The following is a 7,367-nucleotide window of genomic DNA, read 5'->3' as shown; positions in this document are numbered from 1 at the left end:
TGCAGGCTCACAGTCACCCAGTAGGCTTCAGGGCTGAGTGGGTATTAAATCCCAGTCTCCTGGGCCCTAGTCTGACACTCTAAACACACTGGCTTTCAAGATAGTAAGGGGAGCATCCTAACACCTTAAGATATATTGACCTTGTGAATCAATTATTGATGTGGTGATCAGGATACATCCATTGAGGCCTTGCTTTTTGGCCTCTTGGTAAGATTCGAGAAATTCACAGATAGCAGGGGCAGGGCCTTTTTCATTATGGCACCACACATGAGGAAATGGCACCATGTTTGTTGTTTTTTGGGTGGAGCTCTTAAGACATTTTAACTTTGGTCTGCAGTTGATTAATGTCTGTGCTTTGATTATTACTGTTCCCCTTAGAGGTTATAATGTGGTTTTCACGTGGTGTCTTTATATAACACAATGTTTAGTTTATGGGTGGATTTTTTATGCGGTATGCACTGAAGGGCAGGTTTAAAAACCCTCTCAAAATATGAAAATATAATTCCCAATGAATTGCTAGGACAAGTAAAACAAACTGATTTATTTCCAGATCTTGTAAACAAACAGTGGTTTTATTTTCAAAACATTTTTATTCACAATTTACAGAAATAAAGTTCCTTCCAGTCTGCTATTTCCACAATTCATGTTTGAATAGTTTACAAAACACAACCACCTTCCAGCAAACTACATTATTGGTACTTCCATTTCTCATAATGGATCAATCTGTCAAAGTGCCAACTCTAAGCACTTCAAGTATCCATTCCCATATGGATGGAGCTTCTGGGTTTTTCCATCTGCGAGCCCAAATTATTGTAGCCGTTATCAATGGGATCTTAACTAAAGACTTCTGTTCTCCACAAATATCTTCCTCAATCCAGTTAAACCAGATCAACCCTGAGGAAAGTCTCAGAGTTCACCCTCTCATTGATATTTGACACACAGTTCCCTCCCAAAATCTGTAAGTATGCTGACATTCCCATAACATGTGTAATGTGTGTGCATTTAGCAGCACAACATGTTTCCATACACTTTCTATTCAATCTGGCAGGGTGTTAAATACCAGTGCGGTAACAGTTTCCACTGAACTTCCCTTATTGATAAACTTAATGAAGAATCTTTCACAAAACACCAAATCTTAAACCATATTGACTCTGGGATAGTAAATCGCAGTTCTCTTCTCCACTTTTATCTGACAACAATCTCTCTTTTACTTAGGTCAATCAGTAATTTATAGTTTTTTGCCAAGGGGCAAAACAAATGTTTTAGATCCTTCTCTGCTTAATGCTCATATTGGGGGATTGTGTGTTGCGTGTGTAATGCCCAGAAATAGTTTCACTTTGATTTGAGTGTAAACTCTCCAGCCTCAGATCAAAATCCTCAGTGTTAAAGATGTGCTGCATTCCACTATAGTTCCAGAAGTGGCTTTTACATTGTGTGAAAGCTCAACTATAATGTGGACATGAACAGGGAAAATTGAGTAAGCTACCATGTGAATGCAGCCCATGCCTACTCGAAAGTAAGTTGTTTGCTTCAATGGGGCTTACCCTCAGGTAAGTGGGGTTGGAATGCAGCCTTATCCATGTGCCTTAAAGAGTATGAGATCATGGCAGAAGGGCATGTAGAATTGTTTCATCATCCCACTTTACATTAAGCAACACAAAACACAACATTCATAAAATACATAGCATCTTTACTAAACAGCTAAATACGGCTGTGAGCTGGAATTGGAGCAATTTGGAGTATTTTTATTCCCCTGCCCCATGATATGTGTGGTCCCCCCCCCTCTCTCTCTCAATGTTAACTTACACAACAGGTTCCCTTTATAGGAAAAGAGCATTATTTTTGCTAATACTTTCGGATTAGTTTGTATTTTTTTTTACAATTTGTATTGTATATTTACAATGCTAAATCCATGGGGGAAAGGGGAATTGAAAATAAAACAGTAGCTATTATATACCCTTGTAAACTTATATTATGTCTCCCTGTAAATCTATAGTGCTGTGTTCTGTTCTTGTGACTCCATTTCAAAAAGGAGAAACGGAGCTGGAGAAGGTTTTAAAAACTGCAAGTAAAATGATGATCTCTACAAAGAAGAGCTTAAAAGGACAGGGCTCTTTCCTGTTGCCTCTCCTTTTTCAGAATGAAACTTGAGAGGAAATGTAACAAATGGTGCAGAAAGAGTGAACAGAGAGAACTTGGTTTTTGTTTTGTTTTCCCCCAAAACCGTAGAACTTGGAGTGATCCACTTTCATTGAATGGAAACAGGTTCAGAATCACTAATCGGGTATATTTCTTCATGCAGCATTTGATGAACCAGGAATTATTTGCTGCTAGGTGGTGGTGGCGGCTGCTGGCTTAGATAGCTTTGAAAAGGGATCAAGCAAATCCATGGGGACCTTCTTTGATTGGTATAAACCAGGAGTGGGCAACCTTTTCCAGCCCAAGGTCCACATTCCCCACTGGGGAACCTTCCGAGGGCCGCATGTCAATGGCTAGTGGAGCAATGAATGTGACTCTTCTCTTTGCACGGTAGGGTACAGTTCCAGCCCCACCAAACAGTATCCACATGTACTTCTTCAGGCAAGGAAGAGACAGGATTACAGTGCAAAAGATGTGGGGGACCACCAGTGAGGGGTGTGTCCTAGGAAAGTCCCAGAGGTCAGATACAGAGGCCTAGAGGGCTGCACTTGACCCTCAGGCCTGAGGTTTCCAACCCTTGTTATAAGCCATGGTAGTCTGAATGGAATCTCCACCATTTGGGCACCTATCTCTGAATATGAGATGCTGGGAACAGGGAGATTTGTTTTCTTCAAAGGCTGCTTGTGAGTATCTTCTTGGAGACATCCACTTGATTGCAGTTGGTGGTGAGATGGACCATTAGACTGATTCAGTAAGCCAATCCTTCTGTTTCTGCTCCTTCACTGCTTCGATCTCATGCACATTTTCCCTGCAGGAGGCAGAATACTGGGCCAGAGAAGCTATTGGTCTGGTCTTAAGACTTCTGTGTTTATTTACCTTTACTTCATTTAGTGAACTGCATCTAACTCATATCCCTCATTGATGGTTTACATCCTGACCCCCTTGATCCCATTGTGTTCACTGAAGAATTGTACAGAAGAATGGCACCCACCATTTCATACGCCAGTAGGTGTAGAAAGGATCAGTCTCCTAAATCAGCAAGTGAACCAGTTGTGTTTAATCACATGGCTTAAGTCATGTATTTAAGCGCTGTGGCTACAGCTGAACACAGAATTAAATTCATGACAGAACGTGGACATCCATGAATTCAATCCAAGTCCACAGAAATCGAGGGTTCTTCAGCTTTGCTTCATGCTGGATTATGAAATACTCACTCCTGTCACTTTCTGCTATACCCATATGACTTGCAAAACGTCCAACAGAATTTCTGAAGAATTGTTATAATTTCGCAACTCTTCCGTTTAAACTTTTTGTACTTTGGGGTCACAGCCGTATTTAGCTGTTTCAGGAAAGAGGCAGGGAGGGAGACAGACTCGGGCTGTATACATACCAGATATTTAAAGCACATGACTCCCCCAAGGAATCCTGGGAAATGTAACATGACACGTGTGCTGCACGTTGTAGCTCTGTGAAGGGTAAAGCACAGTTCCCAGGATTTTTTTTTTTTAATTTCTGTTTATTAAATTTTTTACACAAATCATACAATCATCTACAAACCACAGCAGAACATACAATAAGGGATCAAAAAAGAAAGGAAAAAGGAAAAAAAAAAAGAAAGAAAGCAGGAAAAAGACAGAAAAAGAAAGAAAAAAGAAAGAAAAAAACCAAAAAAAGATAATAAAACATCGTTCCGTACATTGTGACTTCCATCCTTCCCGGTTTGGGTTGTAAAATCCTTATAGTTTACTCGCTGATTACATTATCATTACAAATATTCAAACATTACAGGTATTAAATTCCATCCACTGAGATTTTCATCATTCCATAGGTAACTTCGACATAGCCCAAAAATTTACTCCAATCATTTTTTAATTTAGTATTATTTTGATATCTAATTCTTTGTGTCAATCTCGCTAGTTCTATATATTGGAATAGTTTCATCTGCCACTCTTTAACTGTGGGGGTGTTAGGTGTTTTCCAATTCTGCGCCAACGCGATCCTGGCCGCCGCCGTGGCGTATTGGAAGAAGTTTTCATCTTCTCTTTTAATCTCTTCTCCTACCATTCCTAAGAGAAACGCTTCCGGTATCTTAGGGAAGTTATATTTTAAAATTTTCTTTAGTTCCTCATAAATTTGGTCCCAGAATCCTCTCACCACCTCACAGGTCCACCACATAGGAAAGAAGTTCCCCACCTTGTTTTTACATCTCCAGCAGGTGCTGTCTCCGGTTTTGTACATCTTCCCCAGACTTGCTGGGGTGATGTACCATCGGTACATCATCTTCTCTAGATTTTCTCGGAGAGCGGCACATGCCGAGAACTTCATGCCCTTCTTCCATAGTTTCTGCCACTTCTCCTGTTCCAAATTATGTCCCAGATCTCTGGCCCATTTAACCATGACCCCCTTAACTACCTCATCTCTGGTTTCCCAGATTAACAATTGTTTATACATTTTAGAGAGGAGTTTGCTATTAGATTCCAATATTTCTACCTGATATTTCGATTTTTTTTCACTCATCCCTGTTTTTTTATGCTCAAGCCACAACGCATTAATCTGATGATATTGTAACCAGCTATTTAGTTTTCCTTTTAGCTCCTCGTAGGGTCTGATTCTCCATCCACCCTCCAGTTTAACTAAGAGATCCTCATATGTCCATCTATCCCCTTCTTGGTTTATTTTTTTAAGCGTTATAATGTCAATTGGAGAGATCCACCAAGGCGTGCCGCTTTCAATTACTTTTTTATTCCTGTTCCAGGCTTCAAGTAGGGAGCCTCTAATAATGTGATTTGAGAAGCTTTTATGGGCTTTACCTTTATCTTGCCATAAATAGGCATGCCAGCCAAACCTGGCATCGAAGCCTTCAAGATCCAATAAGTCTAGGTTTTTTAAAGTCGCCCAATCCTTTATCCAACAGAGGCAGGCAGCATCGTAATAAAGCCTTAGGTCTGGGACTGCGAAGCCCCCCCTCTCTCTCGCATCTGTCAGCAGTTTGAATTTAATTCTGGCCCTTTTCCCCTGCCATATGAATTTCGTCAAAATTTTTTGCCAGGTCTTAAAACATGATGTTCCTCTAATTATAGGAATATTCTGGAATAAAAACAGTAGTTTTGGTAAGATACTCATTTTGATCGCAGCCATCCTTCCTGTCCAAGACAGTTTCAACCTATTCCAAATGTCCAGGTCTCTCTTAATTTCTTTCCAGACCTTGGTGTAATTATCTTCTAATAGGTTTATATTCTTTGGCGATATCCATATTCCCAGGTACTTAACTTTTTTTACCACTTTGATGTCTGTCATTTGCTCCAACTGGTTCTTTGCTACTTCATCCAGGTTCTTCACTAGAATTTTAGTTTTTTTCTTGTTTAATTTGAACCCCGCCAATTTGCCAAATTCTTCTAAGATCTTTACAGTATTACTTACACTGTTCATTGGTTCCTCTAAAGTTAGCACCAAGTCATCGGCATATGCCTTTAGCTTGTACTCTTTCTCTCCAACTTTTATCCCCCTTATTCTTGATGATTCCCTTATTTTATTTGCCAGTATCTCTAGGACCATAATAAAGAGAAGGGGGGATAACGGGCAGCCTTGTCTTGTGCCCTTCGTTATTGTAAAAGGACTGGAGAGGCTCTCGTTTATAATCAGCCTTGCCCTTTGCCCTGAGTATATTGCCTTTATCCCTTCTAGAAAGGGGCCCTCTATTCCTACTGTTTTTATACACCGTATCAAAAAATTCCAAGAAACATTATCGAATGCTTTCTCAGCATCAATGAAAATTAATGCTGCCGGGGTATCTATCTTCATGTCCAGATATTCGATAATGTTCACTAGATGTCTGACATTATCTTTTAACTGCCTATTCGGTAAGAAACCCACTTGATCTTTATGGATAGATCTCATTAAGTACTTCTTAAGCCTGCTCGCCATAATATCTGCAAAGATCTTATAATCGTTATTGAGCAGGGAGATTGGTCTATAGTTTCTTATATCCGTTTTCTCTGTTTCTGTTTTTGGTATTAGCGTAATGTGTGCCTCCCTCCATGATTCTGGGATCCTTCCTCCCTGGAGGATGTTGTTAATAACCTCGCTGAGCACTGGGGCTATATGATCTCCTAGTATTTTATAATATTTGGCAGTTAGTCCATCAGGGCCGGGTGCCTTCCCATTTTTCATTCTCTTAATGGCCTCCCTTACCTCCTCTACTGTGATACTCTTATTTAAATATTTTTTTCCTCTTCCGTTACATGGATCCCTACACACTTTGCCAGGTATTTTTCTATTTCTACGTCCTCCTCTTCTCCCTTCTCGTACAACTTTCCATAAAATTGAGTAAACCTTTCTATTTCAGTTGTCTCTTCCACTATCTTATCATCTACTATAAGTTTATTTATCACATTTTGCTTTTTTCTCCTCCTTAGCTGCCATGCCAGCAACTTCCCAGATTTGTTCGCCGACTCGAAATATTTCTGCTTCATAAACTTAATTTTCCACTCTACCTCCTGATTTAGTAGTGCGGAATATTGTGCCTGTAGCATGCTAGAGATTTGTTTAAGCCTATCGTCTCCTGGTCTTATTGCTAATTTTTTTTCACAATCTTTTAGCTGGGTAAGGATCTCTTCTTTCTTTTGATTTCTCAGTTTTCTCCTGTAACTATTTTGTTGTATCAAGAGGCCTCTTAGGACTGCTTTACCGGCGTCCCAAACTACGTCAGTGGGCGTACCCTTATTCCAGTTTAAGTCAAAGTAATTCTTGAGGGTGGTTTTAGCTTTATCTATCACCTCCTCAATTTCTAAGAGGTACTCATTCATCCTCCACCTGTACGGACCTAATGTTTTCTTTTTTATTTCCAGAACTATTGGGCAGTGATCTGATAAGGTTCTGGGTTGTATTTCACATTCCCTTACTCTTGTCAAAATTGTTCTTGAGACCCAAATCTGATCTATTCTGCCCCAGCTCTGGTGGGGTTCTGAGAAGTGAGTAAATTGCCTTGTTACAGGGTTTTTATGCCTCCATATGTCAATTAGGTCAAAGTTCTCCGCCAAATTACTAAAGGATTTTGGCAGCTTCCCTTGATTCACTTTCCCCTTCTTTACATTTCTATCCCATTCCGGTGCTGGGACCCCGTTTAGATCCCCAAGCAAGATTAATTTATGGTCTTCCAATTCTAATAATATTTGTTCCAGCTTCTCAAAGAATTCAGCTTTATTTGTATTAGGGGCATAGACCGTTAC

General features: G+C 39.9%; 1 protein-coding gene across 1 annotated transcript in view; it reads left to right on the top strand.

Moving 5' to 3' along the window:
• Positions 1-7,367, top strand: part of RAB6B (RAB6B, member RAS oncogene family) — a 65,938-nt gene that overhangs the window by 9,041 nt on the left and 49,530 nt on the right. The gene's annotated exons all lie outside the window — the stretch shown is intronic.

The sequence above is a fragment of the Podarcis melisellensis genome (genome assembly GCF_964234715.1).
Source record: "Podarcis melisellensis genome assembly, chromosome: 5".
Taxonomy (NCBI): Eukaryota; Metazoa; Chordata; class Lepidosauria; order Squamata; family Lacertidae; genus Podarcis; species Podarcis melisellensis.
The sequence above is the reverse complement of the archived record's forward strand: the minus strand, read 5'-3'. Positions and strand labels throughout refer to the sequence as shown.